Raw genomic sequence first — 18,015 nt, forward strand, 5'->3', positions numbered from 1 at the left:
ATATATATATATATTTATATATAATATACACACACACATAAACATTTATATACATATACATTATATACATATCTACATATACACATATCTACATATATATACACACATACATAAACACACACATAAGACTTATTGACTGAAACGGGCTTTCACGAAAACAGTTAGGGCTTTGCTACAGGATACACCCTCCACAAGTTAACCAAGTAAAAATAAATATATATTTCTGTTTTATTTAAACCTTTTAAGTTCATATGCATAGCCCCATTTGGCTGTTTAATTTTTTTTTCTTTCTTCAGTAATATATATATATATATATATATGTGAATGTATGTATGTATATATCTATGTCTATATATATATATATATATGTAGATATGTAAATTTGTATATGTATATATATGTTTATGTGGATGTGTATATACGTATGTATATGTAGATATGTGTATATGTAGATATGTATATATATATATATGTTTATGTATATATATGTTTATGTGTGTGTGTGTGCATATTATATATATAAAAGACAGCAACACTCATAACAATGACAACACAATTACATTGACAATCATGTTACGTTATTTTTAAAATGTTTCCTTTTTTTTTCATAACCTCTTTAACACATTACTTCTCCGCTGCGAAGCGCGGGTATTTTGCTAGTATATATATATATGTATATATGTAGATATGTGTATATGTAGATATGTATATAAGTATATATGTTTATGTATATATATGTTTACATAACCTCTTTAACACACTACTTCTCTGCTGCGAAGCGCGGGTATTTTGCTAGTATATATATATATATATATATATATATATATATATATATATACAAACATATCTACATAATTAACATCCGGCACCGCCGAGAGTGGCAGCCTTTTCAGCAGCTCGGTGCATAACTGTATGTGTACTTTTCTACTTTTATTTTTTACTTTTATTTTTCTATTTCTATTTTTATTTATTGATCACTCCTATTACTTTATTGTATTAATTTATTTTATGTGGATTCGTTCCCTGGACACACTTACTTTTACAACGTGGGCATGGAGTTTTACACGCCAAGACTCGCTTTTGTTAATTTCCCATTGGGATTAATAAAGTATCTATCTATCTACATATATATACATATATATACACATATATATACATATCTACATATATATACACATATAGCTGATTACCCAGTGGCTTCGCTCACTGAGTGCAAGAGAAAAAAATAAAATTTATGTATAAAATAAGTTTGTTAATTGCCAAATTTATTTTTCCACAAATAAAGAGCACTTACAATAACATAGAAATCAATATAAACAACATTAACATCATTATCATATGAGAATATGAAGTAATATATAAGAAGCACATTGCATATAAATATAAATTAAACAGTAAAATTTACTTCTATAATACGCTACCGTGGCTATTCGTTTGTCTGTCCAGGATTTTAAATCACCTGTAGCTCACAAACCGTTTCATCTATTGACTTGAAATTTGGTACACATGTACTACGTCACGTGTAGTATTCGCTTTCAGGGTGATGATTTTATTACTCTTTTTATCTTTATTTTATTTTATTGTAGAATCAACTCACAGCTGTGCGCACCGTACTAAGTTATCACAACACAAAAAATAACTTAATCAGTTTTAATGGGAAAAGATGCCGACGAAAGAAGAGAAGCAGCGGGACGCTAGGGTGAAGAGCTGCTCATTAAGCAGCAAGCGCATCAACCTCTGAGCAAACGAATGGTAAACGTACAGAGAAAGAGGATAAATAACATGAATGGTCATGTGAAGTGTATTCACTCCATGTTATCGTGCAGTGCGCTGTTACTGGTATTTTGATAAAAGAATTTGAACAACATATAAGAAGCGTATAAATTATTAAACAGTAAAAACATTAACATTTAAGAAGTAAAGATACATTGAGTACTACTGCAGTGCTTTCGGGTATAGTACATTTTTTGTTGCCCATTACATGCATAAATGTATACATTTTTTGGTGTACCTACCCGAGAACACGCGACATGACCCGGCAGTTAAAAGTTTCTCGCTCCAGCAATTTGAACTCTGTTACAAAGTCTCGTTTATACCTCGTGTCTTCTCATTAAACTTGTATCTCGCGAATATGGTATTGCAAACGGCAGCTGGAGCGTTTCTATAAACTCAATTTAAACTTACGGTTTACACCATGCTTTGAAGATGCATAGTACGCGACACGTGTTTCGCCGTAATTGTGGGCTCATCAGGCGTACACACTCACTTCACTTCCTTACGGGAATTGAACCTCGGACGTAGAGGCAAAGCCCCTAACGTTGTGCCACGGCGTGTGGTTCGTTCATTTGACAGCATGTAGATCGGGGTAATTACATTGCAGGCATTCTGATTCACAATCTGATTGTATGGGTGGTTACCTACCAGGTAACGCTTGTGGTTGGTCAGCAAGCCGGCTAACTTCTGCCACGGTGCCCTCTTTCAGTTGCGAGAAGCAGATCATAGAATGGTTGAAATAGTTTAATATATATAGCAAAATCCCTGCGCTTCGCAGGGGCTAATATGGTATTGCAAACGGTAGCGGGAGCGTTTCTATAAACTTAATTTAAAGTTACGGTTTATACCATGCTTTTTTTCATTATGTTTTCGTACCTTATCAATTGTGTAATGTGTTTTTTGAACAGGTTTGATTCATCGAAGTGATCACTCCTGCTGCGTTCAGTCACTTCACGTGAGCCGGTCAGTTCACGTGCTTACGTGGGAGGCATGATGACGCGATATATTTTGATATATATCAAAATACCCGCGCTTCACAGTGGCGAAGTACTGCTTTAAAATTTTTATTAAGAAGAAAAGTAAACCTTTTTAAACTGTGGCTTCGCCTCTTGCGCTGACGTCGCCTGTCCGCTGTTTTATAAACGAACGCCATATAAGGCCGTCCTTTCTCCTTCACAGTCAGTTCACGTGATTACGTGGGAGGCGTGATGACGCAATACGCAACCCCGCCTCCCACGGCCAGTGAGTTGCAGTCCATTACTGTATATGGCCAAAAAAGAGGTTCCAGTTATGACCGTTACGCTTTGAATTTCGAAATGAAACCTGCCTAACTTTTGTAAGTAAGCTGTAAAGAATGAGCCTGCCAAATTTCAACCTTCCACCTACACGGGAAGTTGGACAATTAGTGATGAGTGAGTCAGTCAGTCAGTGAGTGAGTCAGTCAGTGAGGGCATTGCCTTTTATTATTATAGACTAGCAAAATACCCGCGCTTCGCAGCGGAGAAGTAGTGTGTTAAAGAGGTTATGTAAACATATATATACATAAACATATATACTTATATACATATCTACATATACACATATCTACATATATACATATATATACATATAGACATCCACATATATATACATATATCAACATATATATACACATACATATACACACATACATACATACACACATATATATATATATATATATAAATATATATACTGTATATACACGTACAGACACATACATATATATATATATATATATATATATATATATATATATATATATATATATATATATATATAGCAAAATACCCACGGTTTGCAGCGGAGAAGTAGTGTGTTAAAGAGGTTATGTAACCATATAGCTACGCAAACCCCAGGAAGACATGGAATCGTTTAAATCAAGTATCATTACATCTTCCTTTCTTAAAGAGAAGTAAGGCAGTACTTATAAGCTTACATATTTATATATAGACATACATATATATATATATATATATATATATATATATATATATATATATATATATATATATATCCGAAGCCGTGCAAGCACACTCTTTTGAGAATGCAACGTATAGTTGTACAGAAGAAAAGCAATGTTGCCTCAAATGAATGGCAACCTTTTGTAGGTCTATGAAGTTAATTTAAACTTTAGGTTTACGCGGTGCTTTCTTTCCGAAGTACCTGCACTCATGAATATGTCTGTATGTGTCAGTCGGTCAAATCCACGCGCTTCGCACCGGCGAAGTACCGCTTTTAAATTTTTTATTAAGAAGAAAATAAAACGTTTTTAAATTGAGGGAAAATATACAAATAACAGTTTGTTAAGGATCAGTTTTTTTGTGAAGCTGCCTTTACTCGAGTGATCACTTCGAGCTAACTTGGTGGCCAAGTGTAAGCGTTACCTGGAAGTAACCACCCATACAATCAGATTGTGAATCAGACTACGAATGCCGTGAACGTAATTACACACTCACTGCACTTGCTTACGGTAATCGAACCTCAGACGTCAGCGCTACAGGGGCTTAGCAGCGGTGAAGTATTGGTTTTAAATTTTAATTAAGAACAAAAGAAAACCTCAGAGGTTCGATTCCCGAAAGGGAGTGAAGTGAGTGTCCGGCTACCTACCAGGTAAAGCTTATGGTCGGACAGCAAGTGACGTAACATCAGCCACGGTGCCTTCAGTTGTGAGAAGCAGATCATAGAATGATTGAAAATAGTTTTGCATTTACCTTTTTAGTAAAAGGCGAGCTTTTAAGCCTGAGAAATCACCCCGTAAATGCACACGTTTATTTGCACATGTGTTAATATGTATGGTTACACAGTATTAAAAGACAGTGAACAACGTCAGTTACCTTTGTTCCCACGTTTGATAAAAGGCGAGCTTTTTAAGCCTGAGAAATCACCCCGTAAATGCAGACGTTTAATTGCAAGTGTTAATATGTATGCTTGCACAGTATTAAAAGACAGTCCAAAAATTAACGTCATTTACTTCGTTCCTGCGTTTGACTCGTGCTGTAAATCTCTTCCTTGTTTTTAGGTCACGTGATTAGGTAGGAGGCGTGATGACGCGATACGTGACTCCGCCTCCTCCATTACAGTATATGGACAAAAAAATATGTTCCAGTTATGACCATTACATGTAGAATTTCGAAATGAAACCTGCCTAACTTTTGTAAGTAAGCTGTAAGGAATGAGCCTACCAAATTTCAGCCTTCCACCTACACGGGAAGTTGGAGAATTAGTGATGAGTGAGTCAGTCAGTCAGTGAGTGAGTCAGTCAGTCAGTCAGTGAGGGCTTTGCCTTTTATTAGTATAGATAAAGGAGACAATTTCTTTCAAGGATAAATGCTGCTGGTATGTGAAGGTGTATATTTGTTATGGACATTTGTTTTAACACTAGAATTACCAGAGCCTACGAAAAAACTTGTAGATCCGTCCCACCTTAAATTGCTTCTTAAATCCGTTCGCACCTCTCCGCCATCGTCTTTTGTCTTCTAAATGTGCAGATAAAGACCAGGTACAAGCAGCCGGCTATTCCATCCCCCTACCAACTTAGAATGTGCACAAACTTCTCACAGCTCTTGATTATCTGGGAGTGAAGTGGAGTTATAGAGTGGAAATAATAGATCGTTATTTGGAACACACGCATTTCATGTGTGTTCGGTTTCTACAGTAATCTTTGTAAACACATTTTTAAAACAAACGTTTTTCATATTCTAGTAGTAAATGACAACATGTAGGCATAAACTATATAATGTATGAATTCTGAAGTTCAAATATCAAAGAAACACTTTCACAAAAGGTACAAATATAACAGAACAAGTGCGCTTTTATTCAAAAAATATAACTGCAGAAAAAAAAAGCCGCCTTAGTGTGCGACATTGACACTCATTTACTATGACTGCCGCCATGGCGCAACAGTATCAGTTGCTGAATGGGAACCAAAAGGTCACGAGTTCGATCCTGTATGACTCCCTTTTGAGAAGTGAACTGCTCTTATTCTTACTATTTTAGAATAAAAAGATACATTTGATTTCAGTCTGTAACAGCCGGTGTAATTTATGATACTTGTAAAGGTTAGCTTTGTTTTTTTTTTTTTTTTTTTTATTCACTTTTCATTCTCTCAGTCGCGTTCAGGATCCTACCCAATCTGATACTGTTGCTTTCACATAAAGACTCGCTATAGCTCTGCAGTGTACTTGTGACTGCATTCTCGTACCAATGCTTGCAAACTGAAGTGTCTGCATGCACTTTTCGTGGCATTACACATATTTTTTGAGCATGCCGTGTCGCTGAAACACAGGAACATATATTGATGTAAAAGTATAACAAAACAAGTGCACTTTTATTCAAGAGTATAACCGAAGAAAAAAGAAAGCAAGTTACAGTAGGCGGTTGATATGACAGCTTGCGTGGTGCAATGCTAAGAACTGCTGATTTCCGTTCCGAGCTATATAAAAGCATCACATTCAAATGTTAACAGTTCCCCCACACCCAAGGACCGCCCTTCCTACATTTACGACATATGTACTTGTTGCAGTGTACACACCTCTCTGTGCTGTGGTTCCTATTACACTGAACAAGCACCTGTAATTTGCAGCTCTATTCATTATCTCAAAACACCACGCACATTCACAGTAATTCCCAGTTATGTCCACCACTCACACCCATGCTCACAACCATACAGAACTGATTCCACATCAGAGAATTTCCAGTTCCAGCATAAATTCACACTCGATCTGACACTGTTCGTTTTCAAATAATATTGCATTAGTGCGATGATGTTTTCACATATATTGTCTTTCTTTCAGGTGTGTAATAGAAACCACAGCATAGAGAGAAGTGTGTACATTGTAACAGGTACACACGTTGTAAATGTAGGAAAGATGATCCTTGCGTGTGTGTGAACTGTTAACATTTGAATCTGATGATTGCATATAGCACTGTCTTATTCAGTGCGCGCAAGAACATGCAGGTGGCCAGTTGCTGTGTACTACAACATGCTGGCGGTGATAAACGCACATTTTATAAAATGAAAGAGACAAATATATGTGACATTTTGAAAAAATCATTTTATGACGCGAATAGTACCAATCAGAAAACATCATCGAAGTAATGCAATATTATTTGAAAAAGAACAGCGTCAAATCAGGTGTGAATTTATACTGGTGCTGTTAGAGTCAGATCAGAAGCTGAATAAGCTCCTCTTCTGACTCTAAGTAAAAAGCATGAATTAATCAACAGAAATAACCGCGATTGACATTTTAAACTTAATGATTTACAGTGCATACCAATTTATAAATTTTATGTCCGTTTGAGGTTACAAAGAAAAAAAAATAACACTTTCTCCAAAGCGGGGAATCGAACTCGGGTCTCTGAGGCATGGCAGGGCTGCGTCAGCAAATCTTAGCGTTACGCCACAGAAGGTGTTGTATCGTTCTTAAAACTTTTGTGAAAGTGTTTATTTGATGTTTGGACTTCAGGCTTAACACATTCTATAGTTTATGCCTACATTTTGTAACATTTATTACTAAAATATGAAAAAGTTTGTTTTAACAATGTGTTTACACAGATTACTGTAGAAATGGAACACACATGAAATGCGTGTATTCCAAATAACAATCTATTATTTCCACTCTAAAACTCCAGTTCAGTTCACTCCCAGATAATCAAACAAGGCATGAACAGGGAAAACTTAGTGAACGTTTTGCGACGGTGGGGGACGGAATAGCCGTCTGCTTGCTGCTCATCTTAATCGGCACATTTAGAAGACAAAAGAGAGGTGAGAACGGTTTTAAGGTGGGCCGGATCTACGAGCTTTTTCGTAGACTGTGGTAATTCTAGTGTTAAATGCTTTCCATCAGCTGTTAGGTGGTTTGAAGTAAGATTGATATGGTGGTGCAGTGGTTGGCACTGCTGCCCAGCAACAGAAAATGAAGGTTCAAACTTGCATATTCTTTGCATGGAGTAAAATAAATGTAAGCAATGAGAGGAAAAGAGTATGTAAATGCTTATTATTAATACAACTTGAGTAAGTTTAATTGTGTTAAAGACAGTTTAAATAATTTTGAGTATGTTGTGAATTGTGAAAGAGATCACTGTGAGTGAAGTGTAGCTGCTGGTGTGTAAGGCAAGTTCAAGCATGGGTAAAATGTGTGCTGAATGAAATCTCTCAGTCCAAAAGTTTGTTTTAAAATATTTAGTGAAAATTCAAAGCAAATAATGTACACAAGAATAAAGAAAAAAGGTTGTTATACATGTAGAATAAAAGGCAAAAAATTAGAAAAATGTATCTTTTCTAATCTTAGCTTTTCTTGTCAAACTTTAGTTGTTTCTATACTTAAAGATGCTTTACTACTTCTTCTGTACGCTTTAAACGTACAGTGCTGCACATTCAATAGAGCTTGTCTTTCTTGTTACTGGGCATGCAAGGCACAATTTTAAATCATATGCCCTCAATGCCTTACACCTGGCAAGGCAGATCACTAACTGAGTATGTTTTAATAATAATAATAATAAAAATACATTTTATTTATACAAGGCGCCTTTCAGAGAACTCAAGGACACCGAACAAACAATAAATAAATAAATAAATAAATAAATAAATAAATAAAAGACACAATTATAAACAACTTAAAACATCAGAAAATCTAAAAATTAAAACCAAACAAAACCACTATAATCAAGAGGAAAAAGAAAAAGCCATTTTAAACAGATGTGTTTTAAGTTTACTTTTGAAGGATGAATATGATTTGATATTTCGGAGATCCGCAGGTAATGAATTCCAGAGCTTGGGAGCAGAACAGCTGAAAGCTCTGCAGTCAGATGGGTGGAGGAAGAGGATCTTAGGTTACGTGATGGAATTGCAACATGAAGAAGGTCAGACAGATATGGAGGGGCGAGGTTATGGATGGTCTTAAATGTTAATAGCAGAATCTTAAAATCAGTACGAAACTTGATCGGGAGCCAATGAAGTTAGAAAGGCTAGAAATAGTTAGAATTTACCAATTCAGTTCAACTTATGGGGTTTGTAGGAACCTCCCATAGACTATGCACTAATATTTAGGCAAACATTTATATAACTTAAATAACTAGCAAATGGCTCTTACACATCCGGCCCCTAATTGTTTATGCTAGGGCAAAAATCAATTACTTTAACATTACTTAGTAAGAGCCTTAACTACTTTAATGAACTTAAACCAAACTTTATGAAACTTAAAACTTAAATGTAAACTTAAATTCTGCTGTGAAAACACAAACACAATTATGCAAATTAGGCATGCAAAATGTAAAATTAATCATTTCAATTAATTGTTGCTTCCTGGAGCAGGCACAGTTTGTTCACAGGTCTGTCCAGTGTGCTGGTTTTGGTTTGCACACAAACTCTTCTGACTACTCCTTTTGCATCTGGCATTATCTTGATGTCTCAACCCATTTCCCAGGAGTTACAAGGTGCTGATTGATCTACAATGAGAACAATGTCACCAGGTTCAAAGTTTCTTCTTGGTGTGAGCCATTTTTGATGATCTTGAAGTATTGGTAAATACTCTTTAGTCCATCTTTTCCAAAACAAATCAGAGAGGTATTGTACCTGTTTCCAATGCCTTTGCGTATACTGGTCATTTTTGGAAAAAAGTCCTGGGGGAAGGCTAGGTTGTGTCTTGAATAGTAGCATGTGATTGGGCATTAGTTCCTCCAGGTCATTCGAGTCATTTGATACCTTTTGTGAGAGGTCTTTTGTTTAGGATGTATTCTGCTTCGCACATCATTGTGTGGAGACGTTCATCATTTTTTCCATGCACCACCATGGTGGGAGGCCATTGATGGATTAAAAATCCATTCGATTCCATTCCTCTTCATGGCACTGCAATTTTTTCTTGGTCAAGAATTTTAGCTGCTTCTCGTTACTGTCTTTCCACTACAATTAAAATTTGTTCCATTATCTGAGCGCATGATTTTAACTTGCCCTCTTCTATAAATAAACCAGCATATGGCATTGATACAAGAATCAGTGTCCAAAGTATGTACTGCTCTAGTTGTTAGGCAAGTGAAAATTACCCTATACCTCTTCACTAGGCTTCACCCACTTTTTACCTGAAAGGGGCAAAAATAATCGGCTCCAACATTGGTAAAGGGTAGTTGGTCAGGGAGTAGACGATCTTTTGGTAAATCTGCCATGTTTTGCTCATCTATTTGTGCATTGTATCTTCTACATGTAATACACTTTGAAATAATTTTTCTAATAGCTGAATTGGCTTGTGGGATCCAATATTTCTTATGTAATTGTGCTAGCATGTAGTTGCGTCCACAATGTCCATGTTCTTTGTGAATGTGTCGCAAAATGAGAGTAGCAATATGGGAATTCTTATGAATGATTGCAGGGTATTTTGCCTCTTCTGACTGGATAATGGATGGATGGCATAGCAGAGTCTTTCTCCAACTCTCAGTATTCCTTCTTATAGGACTGGGTCAAGTTTGTAGATTTTGCTACTTTTCTTTACATGGTTACTTTTTCATAAGGCTTTAACCTCCTCTGTAATTGACGGAGGCAAATAAGTTCCTTTTCTGCTTTAGACAAGTCTTTCAGAGACCGTGGCTTCAGCCTCATTGTTAATTTGTCTTCCTTCATATATTCTATGATTTAGTGTGTTTTTTTTTTTTTTGTCTTTCTGGGTTGTGTCCAGATTGACCGACTGTACAGTATTTAGTTGTTGTGATGAGTATGTTTTTAATTGAGTGGGTTCCACAACAGTGGCCATACTAGATACAACTATAGAGGATTTTTTTTTTATTGAGAGATTTCTTTTTGAACATAATTGCTACAATGAGTAGAGTTGTGCTTACCTGCTGCAGAATTAATTTTTGATCATTAAAAACAAATTGGCTAAGAGGGCAGCAGAGACTGGATAAAATGACCATCTGTTTTACTGCTAGCCTTATTTTTGATAAGGGGTACCCCCCAATGAAACAAGCCTAACACCTCATGAGACAATATGTTTGGGATCCATAAGAAACTTTTAAAAATTACAGATGAAGTATTGCAATGTATGTATTTCATGTTGAAATTAGGAAAATTTGGAAAAGACTTCAACCGTTCACCTTTGACCTAGAATCTGGGTAGGCACTTTTTGTCCCCATTTTTCCATGAATAATGCAAGTCAAGTTGGGAAGCATGCACTGGTACACAACGAAACAGCTTAGGATCCCGGTTGGCAACCCTCCAGGCAGATACGCAGTCCAGTCCCAACCTCCGGAAATGACCCTCTATCTGCCAAAGCCAGGTGTAACAGCATGTGGGCGACTCCTTGGCCTGATCCAGCCACTTTGGTCCCCAACAATGATGATCCTGCGAGCTGGATCACCCTCAGGGAACCGTGCCACATGGCTGTAGAGCCGTAGCTGCCGCTCTCTCACAAAGCAGGTAATGTGCCTCATTTGGGACTCCATGAGCAACCGCTCATTCAACACAAAGTCAAACCAACGGTACCCAAGGATTTTTACCAAAGGAGTCCAGTCTTCATCTCAGGTCACTGGATAGCATCCATGTCTCGCAACCATATAGCAAGACAGGAAGCACCAGAACTCTAAAGACTTGGACCTTCATCCTTTTGCATAGATATCGGGAGCGCCACACACCCCTTTGCAGCAACCTCATGAAGCCCACCAAAACCCCCCACCCCCGCTCTCCCAATCCGTCTACTTACTTCATAGGAAGAGTCACCAGAGACATGAATGTCACAGCCAATGTACGTAAACCTCTCGACAAAATCGACACTCTCTTCGCAGACAGACACACTGCTGATGCCTGTGCCCAAGAGGTCATTAAAGGCCTAATGTCCTGATGAATAATGGATGGTAACAAAACATAAGTGTCCTCCAGAGAACATCTCTGAGTTAGCATTGCAAGAAGATTCCACACTCTGGACTGGTAAATTCCTAATTATCATTAGAAAATAGATCAAAATAAACTAAACAGTTAAGCTCCAATTAAAGACAGCTTTGTGTAATACATTAAAAAATGACTTTCAAGGCTAAAAACAGTAGAACGTCTTCTTTCTGTGCCTGACTATAACATTTCAATATTTTCAGTGAGTCTAATTGTTTTAAATCAAACAGATTCCCTTGACATACACAATTCAATTTTACCTTAAGGGATGTACACTATAGAATGACAATAGTAAATGGAGGCTTAAAACAAAGGTAGTCAGCAAGAAATGAAATGTAAAGACTAACTGGGTTAAATTAAGTGTCGGCCCAATGATTTTAACAAAAAAGAACTAATGGAATTTCCATAAGTAAAAAAAGGCTTATTCTCACCTGGCCAAAGCTTGCACCATTGTGATGACTGTGTTTTCTAATTTCACCAGTGCCTTCAGTTCCAATCCAGCCTTCCATGTTAAGGGATATACTCAGACATATGCAGGTAGATGAGTCAATGGTGTCCTGGATAATATTTCAGGTAGACAGCAGTTTGTGAGTTTGAAGTGCTATGTCTCTGATACAGATGTGAGCAACACTGGAGCACTATAAGGAACAGTCCTGCCTCCTTTTCTCTTCGCTCTGTAAATCTCCAACTACAAATATAACACCAGGGTCCTCATGTATAAATGGTGCGTATGCACAAAAATATTGCATAAGCCCGTTTCCATGCTGAAATCGCAATGTATAAAACCTAAACTTGGAGTAAAGCCATGCACATTTTCACGGTAGCTTAAACCCTGGCGTACACAAGTTCTCTGCTCGGTTTTGCAAACTGGCGGCACCCAGCGTCAAAGCAGTGCTACTGTTCCAGTGTGGTTTCCCTTTCTTTTTCAGATCCACATCCCTGATGCGGCTTTATAAATACACTGAACTTAACCGCACATTGTTTATTAGTTTAAGGAATCTGATTGTAATTAGCCTGTAACAATATAATGGTCCACGGAATGGCCAAACTATTCCAAATACCATAGCTACTTTAGCGTTGTTACTCTCACTGCACCACTTGGAGCAGCTGATGGGAAAGAGAATTATTGGTATACAGAATCAAGCACACGCTGCCTCAGCCATTCGCTATTTGAACTGCTCTCATCCGACAAACGCTTCAGAGCCTTTCCTGTACGGATCTTGTGGTTCAGAAACGGTTTCATCCCAAGAACTATAAACATGCTCAATCAATCCATCAAGTGCTCCTTATAGAACTGTTTGTACTTACAGGTACAATTACCTCACTGTAAACATGTGATACAGTTATAATATTGCACAACCTGCGCCACCGTGTTCCCATGTTTAATAACATACTTTAACTCCTATCATCATGAAAATGATATCACGTATACATCTTAGTATTTTAATTATTCAGAGTGCTGTAATTTTACGAATGTAATGAATTCCGTGTCCTGTCGGAGGAAGAGAAAGCCCGTTTAAGAAGCAGGTAGTGCACAGGTAGTGTAAACGGCGACTTTGATATCTGACAACTTCTTTTTTATTTCGGGCACTGTGTGACTTTGTGAACTTGAGCTTTTGAGTTTCTCCGACACTCTGTCACTCGATCAACTTCCTTTTGTTGATTTTATCACTGTTTAAACCAACAAATAGTATGTTTTTCTTTGCTTCCACTTGGTATTCGCTGAAATTCTTCTATTTTCCCCCTTGCTTTTGCCATTGTCTTTTCACAGAAGGCTGCACTTAAGGGCTATTTATATTGATTTGCATATTCAAAGAGGCGTAATTCTGGGAGGAGTTGGGGCAGGACAGCAGAATGCGCGTTACTTTTCACGCTGACCGGGATTTATGTAGCGGAAGAACGGGGAAGTTGGCGTTCGCACAGATTTATGCATCTGGATTTTTTTGTGCATAAGCACATTTCCGCTTATGTCCGTACGCCATGTTATAGTGTGAATTCTATGCACGGCGTTATACATGAGGGCCCGGGTCATGTCACTTGCAGAAATTCTCAGATGATTCTGCACTTATAGGGTGTATTGATAAAGGTATGAGACAGCATAGGAGTCAGGTGGAGAACTTTGTTTCTTGATGCAAATAGAATTGTCTACATAATAACCTCAGGAACAAGGAACTGGTTATGGACTTTCACCACACCAAAGAGCTTCTATGTATGGTCACTATTCAATGAGTGGATGTGGAGGTGGTCCACTCCTACAAGTACTTGGGGGTCCACATTAATGATAGGTTCGACTGGTCCGAGAACACAGAGGAAATATTTATGAAAGGGCAGAGCAGGCTTTATTCCTTAGGAGATTGTGTTCCTTTAATGTGGGAAGTGGCATCCTTCACATCTTCTATAACTCTGTGATGGCCAGTGTGATTTTTCAAAGCTGTAGTGTCTTGGGCTGGTAACATCACTTCAAGAGAGGCCCACCCAATCACAAGCTAATCGAAAGGGCAAGCTGAGTTATGGGACACACTCTGGACTTTGGAGGTAGTAGCAAAGGAGAAAGTTAAAACAAAACCGAGTACCATTATGAACAATTCTGCACATCCTCTCTGTTACACACTAACACTGAGTACTTTCAGCTAATGAATCATTCAGCAGAGTGTGTAAAGAAATGCTACTGAGGCTCCTTTATACCAAAAGCCATATGCCTGCAAGAAGCCTCAAAATGACTGTGACTGCCATGTTAGAAGTTTTCTTTCTTTTGAATTTTCTTGCATTTTAGTCATTCTGAGGTGTGTTCAGACCATAGGGTTGGGTGTATATACATTTTTTATTTACTATAAGAGCTTCTGTAAAAAAGATAAATTTCCCCATGGGGACAAATAAAGTTCTATGTATCTGTCTGTCTGCTTGCTAATGGTACTTACTAATTTGTCATCAAAGGTCTATTAATAGGTAACAAGCATTGTCTTAATACATGATGATGTAATGTCATCTGGTAAAAGTGTAAAAGTATATATAGCTCAGATACAAATGGAATCCTTTCTGTGACTATGGCAATGGCACCAGCTATTCTGAAAATGGACATGTGATTATTGAAGACCCCACGGAAACAATGTATGAAAATTCCCTGCCTTATAGGTTCCTCAGTTGTTTTGTTACTGGCAGTAAATGTAGCATTTAAAAGCAAGCTAAATAAATCCATTTATGGAGTACTGGGAGTCATTTTGGAATAAATGGGACTGCTGTGATTGGTTTCATTTGAACTGGAGGGGCATATGAGTACGTTAGTTGAGGATTCTATAAACTATGGAATGGCAGAACAAGGAGTTTTGGACAGGCCTGGTTTAGAATTGAACATGAAGGGGCAAACAATGGTCTAAAAATAAATATATGTATTAATGTAAATTCTAACCTAAAGTTTAAATGCAAAAGTAAAATAAGTGACACATTAAAAATAGTGTGCCTTAATGTTAGGTTGGTTGGGAGCATGCGCTGATAGTGCATTGCTGTACCCACTACACAACAAACCACCTTAATGCTAAAAGTATTAAAAATAAAACAAGGGAGTTGTTTTATAGCAATAGCAGAGACCTGAATAAAATAATAAAGATGGTGATGAGTATAACATAGCTGAGGACATATTTTTTAGGAAGGATAGGCACAACAGAAAAAAAGAAGGTGTTGCCATTTATGTCATTTAAATTTAAATTCATCTCCTCTTCAGTTGGATGATGAGCCACATTTTATTGAGGGCACCTGGATTCATATGGAAAGCATAAAGGAAAGATGCCTTATTTTAGGAGTATGTTACAAAAAAATGCAGACAGCAATTTAAATGTGCATCTTTTTAGTAATATTAAAAAGGCAAATTTGTAGGGGAATATAATAGTCATTGGGTGCTTTAACTACCTGAATATTAACGGCTAACTATGCAAAGAGTGGAGTACAAGAGCAGGAGTTTTTTAAACTGTCACACACGTGCACGTGGGGAATAGTTGACAGGCTCAGATAGTGTTATTTATCAGCCACTGATCCTCTCTCCTCTTGTTTCCCTGCAGTTGAGCCAAAGGCCCTGCCTGTCAGTGACATCACTACCGAACCACCCACTAACATGATTTCCGGCCAACCCTGATGACATCACTGAGTATCCAGTATCACATCACCTTGTATCCAGAATTCACCTTCCTGCCATGTCAGTTCCTGTTCCAGCCACTCTAACTCCACCTCTTCCTCCTACCCACCATATTTATAGAACAGACTCATCTTGTTAATTCAGTTCAGTTGTGAACTTCGATCTGTAAAGATGTGATTGTTATTTTGCTGATTTTTCAGTATATGGAGTGGCCATCCCCAAACTTTTTTCTTGTCTACTGCCTTATTTTTACCACATAGTCAGTGACCATTTTTTAACACAGTATGTTAAAGCACCAACACAGAGGAAGCCTATCTAGATTTGGTATTCTGTAATAACCAAGATAGAATTGAGGGTGTAGAGGTGGTTGAACCACTAGAGACAAGTGACCATGATATAATACAATCTTCAGTATTTTGGAAGAGCACAAATTCAAAAACCAAAACAGTTAAATTTAACTTTCGTTCTTTTTTTTTTTTAACAGATTAGGCAAAGTCTAAAAGGGATAAACTGAGATAAGCTTTTACGTGTTGAGACAGTCTAGGACGGGGTCTCCAACCTTGATTAGTCAAATTAAGGGTGGGTGATCTTTCCAAAAAATCATATCACGATCCACAATCTGAATTGCAGTCTATCTTTTCAATGTGGCATACACTTAAGAGAATATCCGGAATCAAACTTATCAAGACGTAAGTAACAGTTTATTTTAAATATCAAACAAAGTTGAATTCAATTGTTCATCTCGTTCACTAGCTAAGCGGAGTTAAGGTAGACGCACCCCAATGCTGACCCTCCAATTTGGCCTGCTGCTTTTTTCTCAGATTCGCACAAATAAATCAGTACTGCAAGCGAACTATGATAGATACATAGCGAAATGAGAGAAGTCGCAAAATCAACCGGAATGTTCAAGCAAATTATAGAAAAAAACCTGATCTAAATCCGTTAAATAGTTCTCTCATGAAAAGCGGACAGACATACAGAGAGACAGTGGATTTTATACAGTATATTATATATTAGTAAACCTTCAAAATAATGTGCAGTTAAAGTCTCAAAAGCATTCTCAGCATTTCTGGAGCTTAGTAGAGCCAGATAACTATAAGAATCTTCACCAAGCAGCTCTGAAAATATCTGCTTTGTTTGGGTCTACATATCTCTGTGAGTCTGCCTTTTCTGACATGAATGTCATGAAATCGAAGTTCAGAACAAGACTGACAGCTGAACACTTAAATGACTCCATAAGACGGAACCTAAGTAGCTACGCTCTACCATTCACCTCTCTTGTTGACTCCATGCAGTGCCAGTCATCTGACTAACTGAAAAACACATCACACATGCAACTAGACATGTGAATACTCTTGTGAAGTGAAATCGTGACATGGAACAAATGACAAATGAATAAGTAATATATGTGTGTTTGTAATTACATTGTTTTGTTTTGACAACATTCATGTGTTGATTCAATGGTGTGAGATACACTAGAAAATGCATACAGACATGCAAAATGCACTTGCAGGTGAACTAAATATTTTTTTGTGATGTTTTAATGCAAAATGTTGTGGACACTAACATTTTGTAAATGTTTAGGCAAAACAAGCTTATTCAGTTTGTTTGGGTTGAAATAAGCTATGAGAGTAAATGTTAGAAAACATGAGTAGCTCTCGGCCATTTTCATTTTGTAAAAGTAGCTCTCAGGGGAAAAATGTTGGAGACCCCTGGTCTAGGAGCTGTGGAACAAGTTTTTAAATGTTTTATATAAAATGCAGGTACATCTCAAAAACTATAATTAGTAGGAAATTTTAAAAACTCTGTAGTTAGAAAGAAGGAGTTGATAAAGAAGCTTCAAAGGAGAAAAACAGCTGTACACAGTATAAGGCATATTAGACTAATAACTCCAATGCAAATTATAGGGCCTATGAGACCATGAGGGTGACCATTAAGAATGATATCAGGGAAGATAAAAGTCAGTTAGACAGGAACATAGCAGATAAGGCGAAAGATTACCCAAAGAGATTCCTTCAATATTTTAGTAGTAAAAGAACACCCAAGGTGGGGTGAAGTGCATTTGGAATTAAAAAATACTGACAGGGAAATAGCATATACTCAAAACTTGCATTTTTCTGAGCACATCACATGTAAAGAAGTGAATAATCTCCCATGGGTAAATGGGACTACTAAGGAGGTAGTGAGTGATTTGGAAATTATAGAAAAAGAAGTACTGCTCGGATTA

The 18,015-nt window shown here is 37.2% G+C and overlaps 1 long non-coding RNA gene across 1 annotated transcript in view; it reads left to right on the top strand.

The window, feature by feature from the left end:
* Positions 1-16,002, top strand: part of LOC127529585 (uncharacterized) — a 45,093-nt gene extending 29,091 nt beyond the window's left edge. The window contains exon 3 of the long non-coding RNA XR_007936207.1: positions 15,715-16,002. This is a non-coding gene — a long non-coding RNA (uncharacterized LOC127529585). The remainder of the gene's footprint in view (positions 1-15,714) is intronic.
* Positions 16,003-18,015: the final 2,013 nt, after the last annotated feature.

The sequence above is a fragment of the Erpetoichthys calabaricus genome, chromosome 11 (genome assembly GCF_900747795.2).
Source record: "Erpetoichthys calabaricus chromosome 11, fErpCal1.3, whole genome shotgun sequence".
NCBI classification, from domain to species: Eukaryota; Metazoa; Chordata; class Cladistia; order Polypteriformes; family Polypteridae; genus Erpetoichthys; species Erpetoichthys calabaricus.